Source organism: Crinia signifera, chromosome 6 (assembly GCF_055691185.1).
Source record: "Crinia signifera chromosome 6, ASM5569118v1, whole genome shotgun sequence".
NCBI classification, from domain to species: domain Eukaryota; kingdom Metazoa; phylum Chordata; class Amphibia; order Anura; family Myobatrachidae; genus Crinia; species Crinia signifera.
This window is the reverse complement of record NC_139222.1, coordinates 79,264,731-79,278,999: the sequence shown is the minus strand read 5'-3', so window position 1 is coordinate 79,278,999 and position 14,269 is coordinate 79,264,731. Positions and strand designations below refer to the sequence as shown.

The window sequence follows — 14,269 nt, the reverse complement described above, 5'->3', positions numbered from 1 at the left end:
TGGTACTTATGTATTATCTGGGCTCCCATGTTAAATGCACCCCATTTTTTCATACCCCTACTATCCAACTACGCATGGAGTTGATTTTATATAGTGTGGCGAGCGCAGCGAGCCACCGTGCCTGAAGCGTGGCGAGCGCAGCGCGCCCCGCGAGGGGACACGGTCTCATAAAAAAAACGGGAGCCCAGATATTACATAAGTACCATATATATATATATATATATATATATATATTACCTTCAATATTTTTATTTTTATCATTTGAACCACTAAAGGTGGGTACACACATACAGATTTTCTGTCTGATCTATCTGGTGGGAACAAAAACCTGGAAATGTATGGAAGCATATGACAATCAAAAAATTGTTCCCAAACACTTGAAACAGACAGTGATCAGTCAGACAAATTGTTTAATCGGAATGTTTAGGGCAGGCATGTCCAAACTATGGCCCTCCAGCTGATGTGAAACTACACATCCCAGCATGCTTTGCAATCATTTTAGCATTACCTAATAGCAAAACTGTGGCAAGGCATGATGGGACTTGAATTTTCACAACATCCGGAGGGCCATAGTTTGGACATGCCTGGTTTAGGGCAACGCTTTCTGTATAAACCAGGAGGAGTTACCTGTAGGGGCGCAATATACAGGGGCTGCCTTGCTCAATAGCAGCTTCAGAAAGCCAGGAGTATTAGTCCTGGAACAGAAAAACTACAAACAAAATTGGTGGCTGTGCAGCGCTGATTTGAAGATAAAAATTACAATTACATTGGATTGACTACACAAATTATTTTTTTATATATCATAAAAAGCATGGGGATTTAATACACAGTAATGGGGGTATATCACATGAAAATACAATAAAATAGTAGTTTGCAAACACATAGAAACACTTATAAAAACGTGGAGGGAGGACCCTATTATATGGGTACTGTAGTTCTCACTGGCCGTTCCTAGTATTGCCTGGGAAATAATTGGACACACTGTGATATTTTTAGAGTGGTTATAATTACCGTCCACCTCTGGAAATGGGGTCATGGATCCAAATGGTGTTGTAATTTGTTCCTTTGCTTGGTCCAAATGTCCCTTTTATATCCAATGTGGTGTGGCTTGCACCTTGGGTGGTAATCGGTGAGCAATATGGTTCTAGTCCATCCAGGCTGGTTTGGGTAGTTGGTTTGGGGTTGGGGATCCCTCTGGGGCTTGTAGTCCTCCTCCACTGTGGCTTAGAAACCACCTGCTGACGCGTTTCGCTTATAAAGCTTTCTCAAAGGAAGTGTGGGTCACACTTCCTTTGAGAAAGCTTTATAAGTGAAACACGTGAGAGGGTGGATTCGAAGCCGCAGTGGAGGGGGTCTACAAGCCCCATGACAAATGCAGATGTGACAACACTCATCCTACATATAATTGCTTGCTGCATACGCATGGCGGCAGCTATAACACATGCTTCGCCCAAGAAAGCAGGTGCATACGCAAGTGTCCGCAACAGGCGCACCATTCACAGCATAAAGGAGCATTACTGCACATTAATCAACTCCATGAGAATTGCAATGTAACTAAATACATATTTAAGTCTGCATGTAGTTAGCTTATTTTAGTTTGCATCAATAAACATTTTTACATAAGACAAATAAGATCATGAGAAATAAAAAAAATAAAAAACGGTACTTGTTTCCTAGCACGGCGCCCACGATTTTAATCTTATTACATCGTTTTGATCGCATCGATCGCATTGCATGCGACCAGATCGCATGTGATGCGATCGATGCGATGAAAGTGATGATTTAATTGTACATGCACCCTGATGGGTGATTAGTATGTTATATGCACCCCCATTCTTAACACCACCGCCACTATTAACGCCAACCCGAAGCGTGGCGAGCGGCGGCGGTACGCGTCCTCCGACCTCTTCATACCCCCACTATACACGTCGGCGTGGAGTTGATTTTATATAGTGTGGCGAGTTCAGTGAGCCACTGAGCCCGATGTGTGGCGAGCGGACGCGGATAACTTCACATGTATTGCGCGTCTGCTCGCCACGCTTCATGTTCGGTGGCTTGCTGCACTCGCCACAATATATAAAATCAACTCCACGACAACGTGGATAGTGGGGGTATGAAAAGGATGGAGGACTTCGGGTTGGCGTTAATAGTGGCGCTAATAGTGGCGGTGGCGTTAAGAATGGGGGTGCATATAACATACTAATCACCCATCAGGGTGCATGGACAATTAAATCATCGTTTTGATCGCATCGCATGCCATTTTAATGGCATGCGATGCGATTTAAAAATTGTACAGTGTGGTTCTTAGGACCCGAAAATAGGGTCCCATCGCATACCACTAATTAAGGTATGCGATGGTATGTGATGGGTGCCGTGCTAGGAAACAAGTACCAAAAAACCTACTTCTACTCATTTATCTCTTCATTTGTGTGCAGTACATGTGTGTTCAGTGATTGTGTTGGATCGGTTTCTATTCAGTTTTTTATTTGTTTTATACATCCTCTATTTGTTTTATACGTCCTCGGGATTGGAGAATATTTAGGTTAACTCCTATATATACAGTAGTGTGGCAGATACAGTATACCTCCACATGAAGATAGTGTGGAGGATCCAGCCCAGGTTTTAGAGCAGCAGCAGGAAAACTGGTACGATCAATGTTGGGCTGATTAGCAGCACATGTGCTCTCCTGATATAACAGTTTCCAGGACAGCGGGTCCTTGCTCTTGATGGTGAAATAGCTGGCCAATTGATAGGAGTTGGGATTGTTGGGTCTACAGCAAGTTGGTCGACAGTCATTAGGTCCACACCGTTATGTTGACATGGGGAAAGGTTGTCATGAGACAAGGTCGACATGGGTCTAGGTCTACAGGTCAATAGGTGGACACAAGCATTAGGTCGACAGTCAAAAGTTTGACATGAAGTTTTTCACAGTTTTTTTACCCAAATGTCGACACATTTGACATGGACACATTTTCCAGTGCACCGCATCCCCTTGGGCACTGTGCCAAGCGCAGCGAGGTTCTCCCACCATGCCCTAGTGGATGGTAGGGCATGAAATACCACCTGTCGGCACATGTCAGCTCAAAGAACAGTGAAAAACCCAATGTTGACCTTTTGACTGTCGACCTAGATACTGTTGACATAATTATTGTGTCAACCTAATGACCTGTCGACCTAAACCCATGACGACCTTGACCCATGATGACCTAGAACCATGCCAACTTATCCCCATGTCGACCAACTTGCTGTTGACCCAATGACCGTATACCATTGATAGGCAGGGGGTGGGCTACATTAGGGACCACTGGAGCTTCCAGAAGTGTTTGTACCATACTTGCCTACCTGACCCTCTCCATGCGGGAAAAAATGCTCTTTTTCTGGACTTCCCTGCCATCACCTGTGGTGAGCTAAGTAATTGATGAGAAAGGTGTTTCACCACAGGTGATGGCAATTATACATTACCAGGGAAGTCCAGGAACACAGCATTTTCTCCCGCATATGCTGTGTACACACGGGGGCGATAGGGGCTGAAATCGCTGGGAATATGGTCGCTAAGCGACAATATTGCCAGTGATTGGAGTGTGCACTAGAGATGGCCAAAACGGATCACCTAGTCGAGCTGGGATCCGACGGTTCGGTCAGTTAAAAGATCTGGATCGTTCATGCGGACCTTTGGCTCACATTAGAAAAGGATTAATTTTATATTAACAAATCATAAAATCTCGCGAGAGGTCGATAGCTCTCGCGAGATTTCACCTGTACTTAATTTCGTTCGTATCCGGCGGGAGGGTGGGTCATTTTCGTATGTAAAAGACAGGCGGCTCACCTTTTTGGGATCGGCGGATCACTCGTTCTTTAAAGGGATCCGTTCAAAAGATATCCTTCGTTCAGGAACGACCCATCTCTAGTGTGCACCAGCGATAAATCGCCGGGTGCGCGCTCCCGTTTTCAGCCCCTGAATGGTCGCTGGTCGGAGAAGCATGCTCCTCCGACCAGCGCCATCCCCTGCCTCTTCACCCAGCAGTGTTTAAATTTTGCTAGCAATATATCTCCCCCCTTGTGTACGCACCTTTATAGTTTCACTACAGCTGGAGGGCCATAGTTTGGCCATGCCTGTTCTAGAGGGTGCTAAATTAGAAGTGGAATCTGATTGGTTGTAACATCCCATCTTCAATAGAATTCCTGTGCAGGGCTTAAAGTGGTCCTGGAGAGGTAATGGAACTCCTTTCCCCTAATAACTCCCCCCCTCCTTAATCAGAGCCTTAACTGGTGCCAGGGAATTTGTGCCTTACCTCCTATAAAGGTATAATGGTCCCACAAGGAAGGGGTGTGGTCACACAATAGTAACTCCCGACCGCCGCAATGCCAGCACTTTATCCCTCTATGGGTGTCCACGACAGCGAGCCACCGGGCCCGCTGCTTGCCGAATTCAGCGAGCCCGCAAGGATGGGCAATCCACGCCCCCCCCCCCTTGGCAGCTCTGCAGCGGTCGGGATTCCGGCGTCGGTATTTCGACCGCCAGCATATGATACCTGACACGCAGAAACATATACATATTGCACTGCATGTAATGCTCTTGACTCATATTAAATCACACATTAGTGCCCCTTCTACACATAATGTCCACAATTGTGTTGCTTATACACATCTGTCTCTGTCACTCCAGCACCTCACTGTCAATATCCCTCAGCAGCTCCATGTCCTGTGTGCCTACAGCAGCTTCCCCACATCTGTGTCCCTCCAGCCCCCTCTTACCCTGTCTTCAGCAAGCACAGAGCCTGCTCCTCCAAGTGGCTCTTCTTCACTTCAGCAGTGGTGACAGCATGACATCACATAGGCCATGCCAGAAGAAGAAGCCATTGGGACAGGTTTTTCTGTTGGAATTAATTTTCAGGACTGTGGTAGAGGTGGAACTCAGTTACCACTAACATTAGAGGTGGTGGAACTCAGTTCCCCCTCACTTTAACCCCTGCGTTCAGTGACTTAATTCAGTGGAAATAAAACTGCAATTCCAGCTATACAATATGCCCAGTCTATTCAGCACTGAGGGGCTGATTTAGAGGTGGATGCTACAGATGGAGCAGCTGCTCCTGACATTTGAATCGCCAACCACCAGCTGCCACCATACGCTGGAAGGTGCCCCGTTCATGCACCCTGTTCGGACAGAGCTCCGACGCTCCTCCCATCTCACCTGTAGCCCCCAGCACTCTCCCTAACCCTACCTGTCTACCTGAAGCAGATATGGCCAGGGATTCTGCTCCCCGCCGCCGAGTGACTGGGACACCCTCGTGTGTGAGACGCTCGTGTGTCCCCATCAGAGCGCTTCTCCACCGGCGATCGCCAGCTAAGGGAATCTTGCGATTCCCAGCGCTGGCTGAGAGGCGCTCCATCTGTATGTTGATGTTTACTCTAAATGTCAATGGCCCTTATTCAGATCTGATTGCAGTAAAAATTTGTTTGGAAAATGGGCAAAATCATGTGCACTGCAGGTGGGGCAGATGTAATATGTGCAGAGAGAGTTAGATTTGTGGAGTTATTTTGTTTCTGTGCAGGGTAAATAATGGCTGCATTATTTTTACACTGCAATATAAGCCCTGTATTTTTCTATTCGATTTTGAGAAAACGGGAGCGCGCATCGAATCGAATGGAGATCGAAAGTGTCCTAAAAACTATTCGATGTGGATTCGATTTTGCTTCTATAAGCAAAATCGAATTGAAAACAGGGAAAAATCTAAGCATGTGTACACAGCTATAGATTTCAGTTTCAACACACCTCACCCAAATTACTCTCTATGCACGTTACATCTGCCCCACCTGCAGTGCACATGTTTTTGCCCATTTTCCAAATTTGTACTGCGATCAGATCTGAATGAAGGTCAATGTGTTAAGATCTGTGCGTGCACATTAGCCATGCTTGGGCATGTGCAGATCAAGATCTGTGATGTTGCTCGCAGCATGCCAAAAGGCACAGCGAAATTGCTATGCTGCTGACATTTGGGGTGTGATGATGGGCAGTGTTCCAGAAATTGGGTGTGTTGGCTCAATTTTCTAGGCATGCCATAGCCAGTGGCCGCATCATAAAGTGCAGGTTTACTGGATCCAGCAAAGTGATTTTAAATGGACAATCTGAGTAACTAAAGGGTTAATCAGATTTCCAATATCATGCAGTTGATCCATTGCTGCATCGTCATTTCATTAATGTTGCTCTGTGGGTTTCTGTAGTTTTTAAGTACAGGTTCTGATGTCAGTCAGAGAATAAGATAGATAAGCTGCACCTGAATCATGGTTCAGCTGCAATCATATAATTCAGGTGTGTAGTAGCTGAACACAGCACTTCCCTTCCTCGCATCCAGTCAGTCTGATCTTCTTTACACTTGCTTTACCTTACCAGGTTGATGTGTGGTAACTGACTGGTTGCTTTTCCATTCAATGACCTATTAACGTATCTTCAAATGCAACTGTAACCATTTTTGTGTCTACTGAATCATGTATCCCAAGTTCCTTTGGTCCTTCAAAAACACAGATTTGGAAGCAAAGATGCAAGTTAACAACCATTTGTTACAGTGGTTCTCCGCAGGTGATTATAGACATTCACATTTTGTATAGACCTGAATGCCTAAAGAATATATCAAGTGTCCTGTTCTAAAGGTGAACTTACTATGTACCTGGGGCAGAAAACAAGCTGTAGTAGGAATGAGCCCATCACAGAGGTAAGTGTCTGCAGCCAGTTACAACAATGAACTAAATATTGAAAAGTTACATATTATGTGTTTTATTAAGACTGTGATAATGTTAGTATATTAATGAATTTGTGTTAATAATGAATTGGTGTAAATAGTTGCATTAGTGGAGCATGGAGAAAATTAGTTCATAAAAGAGGAGTCAAAAGTAAATAGATTATTATTGGTGCTTTTGTTTATGTAAGCACCAATCTTATTGGGATCATTTCAGTAACAGGTAATGCATTGTACTGTAGTGAGACTCTTTTACAAATTACACATAATGGTTTTTATAGTGTTTCTGCTGTGACTTCAGTGTGTCCTGAATCACCTGACATAAAACTCTCCACACCTGATTTTTTTTTTTTTTGTAAATCTTGTTTGTCTGAATTCATTTATTAACATGAATAAAATAAAAACACATGTACGTACAACCTAAGGATTTATCACCAGGGTATTATGTGAAAAAAAGCAGCAATAGATTTTTTTTGTATGGGAAACTGGACTTAAGTCTTGTATACACTAAGCAATACTGTATATTGTATGGCCCCAACGCAGATTGGAATAGTATGTACATGTGATCTGTCGCTCACGGCCATAGTTTATTGGATTATCCCGTTGGATGTTGTGCACATGTCATAAGGCAGCTTCATGGATGATGCAGTGTATTTTGCATGTAGTATCTAACAATGCAGTTTTTATGGTGGCACAATGTAACGCTACATCACAATGCACAGTCTTTGGATCACACATCATTGTAGTATATACTCATTTTACGAGTGGGAACTATTCACATCAGTGAAGCTGTGGAATTCTGTGTTAATTACAAACATGTCCTTAAACACAGTGGCTTTAGTTGCCCCATGTTCTTGATCTTTAGTAAATGTTTATCTTATTCACTTAATACAGACGGAGCACCTCTCGTTCAGCACTGGGGCTCACCAGATTGCCCCCCACTGGTGAGCCAGTGCTCCATCTGATTGGGGCGCGCTAGCATTCCAGTTACCGTGCAGGCCGGGACACGAACCCTGCCCGTCTCCACTTCAGGGAGATGGGCAGAGTTAGGGGGAGGGGAGGTGGGGAGCGGCATTGGGAACCGGTGGCGGGGACCCAGGGGGAGCTCTGGTTGAAGGGGATGTACCTGGCTGAGTCTCGTGCATGTGCATCCACTTCCGGCAGCTGGCGACCCGACCGCCAGCCCCTGCAAAGTTTAAAGGCACTCCATCTGTACAACTGGGAGAAACTTTGCTACATTATACTGATTAAATTGATGTGCAATATTTGTAAATGGGATATGGTCACTAGGTCGACAATGGGAAGGTCAAAAATGAGTTTTTTTTTGAGCCAACTTGTACCAAGTGGCAGTGTTTTATACACTACCATCCACTAGGGCGTGGAGGGAGAATATAATAGTGTGCCGAGTGCCAGGGCTGCCACTCAAAATTGTGGGGCCTGGGACTGATTTTGAATCCGGGCTTTCCCCCTCCATCCAGCTCTGCTAGTCAATTGGGGGGGTGGCGGGAGCATGGTGAAGCGCAGGTTCCCCCAACCCCCCTTTTGCTGTGCTGCCCCAGATGAAACCCACTGCTCCCAGAGTTCAGTCTTCTCCTCCACCTCAGGATGCTGGCAGCCATTTAAATTATGGGTCCAACTGGCAAGCCAATCGGGGTCGTGGCCTGGTAGCCAATCAGAGCGGCTGCTGGTATGCAAACTCTAATTGGCTCACCAGACAGTGCTTCATTTTAAATGGTTCCCAGCATCCAGAGGCGAAGGAGAAGCCTGCACTTCCGTAGCAGTGGGCTTCAGCAGAGGCCAAAGCACGCCCTGATGGCGGCCCTATTGATTGCAGTAAGGCACCATGCACAAATCATGGCAAGTGGACATGATACACTGATACAATGTCCATTTCGAAATTTGGGAAAAAGGTGAAAAAAGTCATGTTGACATTTTGACTGTCAAACTTCCCATTGTCGACCTATTGCTTGTGTTGACCTTCTGACCCAGTCTACATTAGCCATATCAACCTATTTTATGTGTCATCCTAAGCCTGTCGAATTTTAGTGGTTGACCTAATGTGCAGTAAGTCACCCTTCGCAATATCAACCCTATGACCCATACCTTCTAAATTTATGTGCGACTGACATTTTAAAGCAGTAGTCATTTACAAGGCTTGGTTTAGACTGCCCCTTTAAAAACAAAACTTTGAGTTTGGCCTACATCCCGCACGGCTGCCAGACTCGCAACACACTACATAATGCCCCAGGTCTAAGAATCCTCAAACATTTTTGCTGTAGTCTTAGCATGCCAGCTCTGTGGCCCTCTGCTTGCAACTGGCAGTTTTTTTATCTTAACCCTTTTTTTAATTCAATAATTTGTATTGAAATTTTTTCACAAAAATTAACGAACACACATAAATAGGTAGCTATAACATGGGTAACATTAGATATCTGGCAAAAACAGTTGTATCAGGAGCTCACAGTCTTAACTGAATAAAATAAAAAGGGGCAATGTAACATTCACATGTATCATGGAGTAGCATTGCAACATCATTTAGGGCACACCCATACCCGAAGGCGCCATTCGGGGATAGACCGATATAGGCCAAGCAGAATATATTGTAACACAGTGCTCATGTAATAGACTGATCATCACCCTTACTAATAATAGATAACATTCATCTATATGGGATGCAGTTAAAATCCCGGCGTTCAGAATCCCGACCGCCAAAATCCTGACACTTTCTCCCTCCGTGGGTGTCCACGACACCCCTGGAGGGAGAATAAATTAGCGTGCCGAGCATAGCGAGGCACCGGGCCCGCTGCGTGGCGAGCGCAGCGAGCCCGCAAGGGGGTGCGATCCACGTCCCCCCTTGTCGGGATTTCGGCGGTCGGGATTCCGGCGTCGTGATTTTGAACGCCGGAATCCCGACCGCCGGGATTTCATACTGAATCCATCTATATCACTAGACCAATTACAGTATTTAAACTAACCATAAGCGGAAAAGAAAATTAGCTACAAGGAATAAAAAGTAAAATAAACCCCAAAGCAACCCTACCATAAAACCCCCACTCTGTATAGCCTGACACCAATTTAGGCATAATTGGATCCCTTTAAATTATCTACCCCTAACTAAGACTAACATGACTACCCCCCATCCCTCCCCCCCACCCATACCCCAAAAGAAAGGAGGGAAAAAGACTAATGGCCTTAGTTGGATGGGCACCAACTCTCCCACATCAAACAAATATATATAGCCCACATAGCAACATATTAGTTTAACAGGTTATTTTAGAATGGGAGCAAGCATTGTTTACAAAAATAAGTATGAGAACGAACATCCCATTCTGCATTTCTCCCCTGGTAAAAGGATCACATGTTATATGGCTGATGTAACTGTAAAACTAAGAAGTAAATAGAAATAATACAGTATAAACACAAGATGATATTCATTATAACCTACAAAACAGGAGAAAGGAGGTATTTTGAGGCCATATTATATTACTAATCATCAATCCAGCCAAAGCTCAACTACCCAAAATGCCAGAACTGAACAAAAAGTTTTCATTTGAAGGTAGCCAGAAGAGCGTCCAGGGTACACAATCCAACAATGCAAGTGTCATTTTTGATTTGCACTGCCTTAGGCTGCTCTGGAAGCTTATGCTAGTGGGGCCCCTGGGGAGTAGCTAATAATAATATGTAGGCCAGTCCTCTGCTAGAAGCACCACAGCATAGAGCAGGGGCAGCCAACTCCAGTCCTCGAGAGCTACCAACAGTTCATGTTTTCCAGACCACCCAGCAGGTGCACAGGTGCACTCTTTACTCACTGCTAAATTACAAAAGATCCACAGGTGGAGCTAATTACTGAACTTGTGTTTCTGTGAGGAGACCTGTAAAATGTTAACTGTTGGTACTGTAGCTCTCGAGGACTGGAGTTGACTACCCCTAGCATAGAGCGACACCCCTGGAAGGAAAGAGGAACTGCATGGCTTTTGAAAGATGCAAGGTGCTAGAATGAGCATTAAAAGCGATATTCAAGCCCGGGTCACGACTTTCGGGCTGGCCCAACAGCTGTGACCGGGTCACGTTCTGGGCCGGCTCGACTGCAGCTCGGCAGGTGGGATTCAATGTCCCGCCTGCCAAGCAGCAAAAAGGGTGTGTGGCTGCATGATATGGCCATAAATCGGCGAGCTGCGGCCGGAAGCTCGACAATTCCTGGCCGTTCTAGGCAGAACAGGCCCGACTGCTTGGAAAGTTGGGCCCGTTCTGCCCAGATCCCTGTTATATGCTATCGGGGAAGACAGCATTGAATAGGGCCTTTGGGGAATAGTGGCGGGGGATTGAATACCCCCCTAAGAGGGATACTTTCTAAGATCAGGGCCGGATTAAGGTCTGTGGGGGCCCTGGACAACAAAAATTGTGGGGCCCCTCCCCCCTCTGTGACGCACTCACTGGAGTAGTTATTATTGCAGCCCTTCGGAGTTGGAGCTGCTGCACAGGCATGGCTGCTTCATGGCGCTTGGGACACGGGGTGATTAGGCTGGGAGAGTGGGGAAGGCTCCCCCGGAGACGTGTGACAAGAGAGCAGGTCGCTGACTGTTAAGGGGCCACAGGGACCCCCTGGCTGCCTTACCACCCACCCACCTGGAGTGTGGGAGCCCCTGATGTGTGGGGGTCCCGGGGCAACCGCCCCTTGGTGGATCCACCACTGACTAAGATGGGAGTTGTATTTCAATTGCAATATTGCTATGGGCAACCAATCAGATACTATCATCTTCTAAAAGGTGCTAAATAAATAATTCTGATTGGTTGACAATAGCAACATCCCATGTGTAATAGAACTCCCATCATAGTAAATTTCCCCCTACATGCCTATAAAAAGTGGGCCACATTAAGGACACCCAACAATAATAATATAACCACAAGAACGATAACATAATAACTGTTTAGTGTATTTCAAATAATAAATAACATTCCAATTCAGAATACTTCGATTCAAATGATGAATTCAAATTTGATGTAGGTAAATGACTGGTTATTGGTTTATGCATTATGTCCAAGCATTATTTTTTAAATGGTTAAAAAAAAAAGTGTTCTTGCCAAAAGCACACAAAAATCGCTATCCTTTTTCTGGTCTATTATGTTATCTCAACAAGCTTGTTGACCTCTCATCTCTGTGACTGCTGAAGGGGAGTAGAATCTATTTTATACTCCGATGTGATGGGGTGAGCAGCATCTGATAAGCATATGAAGACATCAGGTATGCACCCCTGTACAAGAAGGAAGAGCGACACAAAGACATATTCCTGAAATAATTAAATTTAGTCACTTTCCATTGCTGTCAAATCCTTGCCATTCTGTCCTCATTATTTATTCTACACTTGCTTTATATCTCCGTTTTTAAAGTCACCAGCCAATGAGATAAGATGCAGCCTGTCACTTTTTATCACTTAACAAGGAGAGCACGGGGAAGGCAAAAGTTGCCAGCTCAAAACTAACATGCTGTAGGCTTTTCCACTTCTCTTCTAATCCTTTGAGCATATGTGTTGTATAATTGCTGCTATATTTTTTTTCCCTCTGTTGTCTGCCTATGGGCCTTGATAGGTATGTACTAATAGTAATTGTATGAAAGCTAGAAGGATTGTCTGACATGTTGTAGAGCTTTGTTCTACTGCTGTTCTTTTCAGAAAGCATGCAGCATTCTGAAGGAGTGAAGAACTCCAGTAAGCACATAATGCACATCCTGTGAAGGCCCTGCCCAATGTTTTATTGGTGGGGCTGTCAGAATGTTAGATCATAATGAATTTACCAAGTAAGTGAGCTGGTAATAGTAACAGCTACAGTCAGTGGCGTAACAATAGTCCGCAGCCCCCGCAGCGGCGGGGAGGCGTTGAGTAAAGTGTGGGCGCCGGGGGTCTGCGGGGCTATCGTTCCGGAATGCACCTGCCTGCCTGTCCCACTGCTGCCCCTAACCAGAGAAAAGTTAACCTCCCCACTGACGCATGCCCAAGCTCCTCCTCGCTCGGCTCCTGCGATTATAAAAAATCTCCTGCACAAAATGTCTGCCCCCTTATTGCAGACCGTTTTTTAGGATGCTTGAGGAGGCCGCGGCCTCCTCGAGCATCCAAAAAAATAGTCTGCTGTAAGGTGGCAGACATTTTGTGCAGGAGATTTTTTATAATCGCAGGAGCCGAGCGAGGAGGAGCGCCGGGACCGCAGAGTAGATATGCGTGTCCCGTTACATAGACAGCGACTTTTCTTAAAGGGGGCACCGAAAATTCCCGGCGGGGTCGCAATTTTCGTAGCTACGCCACTAGCTACAGTACGTGTATTCACTGACTGATAAGCATGTCTCTTGGCATCATGCCTTTAAAATGCTATTTTATTATGTACCGTGTACAGTCATTTATTTAGGGCCAGCGCAAGGCACCGGAGCGCCCCAGGCGAGTCGGGGTGGGGGCGCCCCGGTGCGGGGGGGGGGGGGGTGTACCTGTCCTGCTGCGGCGCTGTGTATTTAAATCTGGCGGCGGAGGCAGCGGGGGTCCCTGCAGTCCATTAGAAGTCATGAGCGCTATCCGCCTGGCTATGCGGAAGCGCTTCTAGTGTGAAAACACTGGCAGCATGCTGATTGGCTGAGATCAGCGTGCGCCGTGCTGCCAGAATTTTCACACTAGAAGCGCTTCCTCATAGCCCGGCGGATAGCGCTCGTGATTTCTAATGGACTGCAGGGACCCCCGCTGCCGGATTTAAATACACAGCGCCGTAGGACAGGTACCCGGGCGGCACAAAATGCCGCCCTCCAGTGGCTGGCGCCCTAGGCAAATGCCTAGATTTGCCTAGTGGTGGCGCCGGCCCTGAATGATGGCTTCTGCAATGTACTGTACTTCCACTTAGTGATGTGATGGTTTTTAGCCCACAAACTGCCCACCCACCCCCAGTCCCTATCTGCTCCTACAACCAGCCAAAAGAGACACTAGGTTATACTTACCTACTTTCTGGCTGCCCTATCCGGGAGATGGCAGCCAGCTTAGGGGGGGCGGGACGCTGGGAATGAAACTGGTTGGGGCGTGGCCAGAGCTATCACCCATTTTAGCCATGCCCCTGGCATGGCACTGCAGTGGGTGGGGCTAAAATGGTGTGATCTGCATGGGGGGGGGGGGGGTTTGCGGGAGAGGGCAGCTTTCTGGGAGGGTTGTCCCACTTTCTAGGGGGCTGGGAGAGGGTTCCGATTTCTGGGAGGGTAGGCACCCCTTCACTAGATTACACTGAAGTGCTGGGTCTAATGTTGATGGCAAGACCTTACTTTTCTAAAGCTTTGTACACACGGGGGCGATAGGGGCTGAAATCGCTGGGAATATGTCGCAGGCGACCATATTGCCAGTGATTGGAGTGCGCACCAGCGATAAATCGCCGGGTGCGCGCTCCCGTTTTCAGCCCCATTCTAATCGCTGGTCGCAGGAGCTTGCTCCTGCGACCAGCTGATTACCTCTGTGGCACCGCCGCCAGAGGTTCCCTTTCATCAGCGACCATCTCTGGTCGCTGATGAAAAGGAG

The 14,269-nt window shown here is 46.4% G+C and overlaps 1 long non-coding RNA gene across 2 annotated transcripts in view; it reads left to right on the top strand.

Annotated features, from left to right (window-relative positions):
* The first annotated feature begins 6,364 nt into the window (after window positions 1-6,364).
* Window positions 6,365-14,269, top strand: part of LOC146006989 (uncharacterized) — a 40,494-nt gene continuing 32,589 nt past the window's right edge. For both annotated transcript variants that reach the window (XR_014444169.1, XR_014444168.1), the window contains exon 1: window positions 6,365-6,710. This is a non-coding gene — a long non-coding RNA (uncharacterized LOC146006989). The remainder of the gene's footprint in view (window positions 6,711-14,269) is intronic.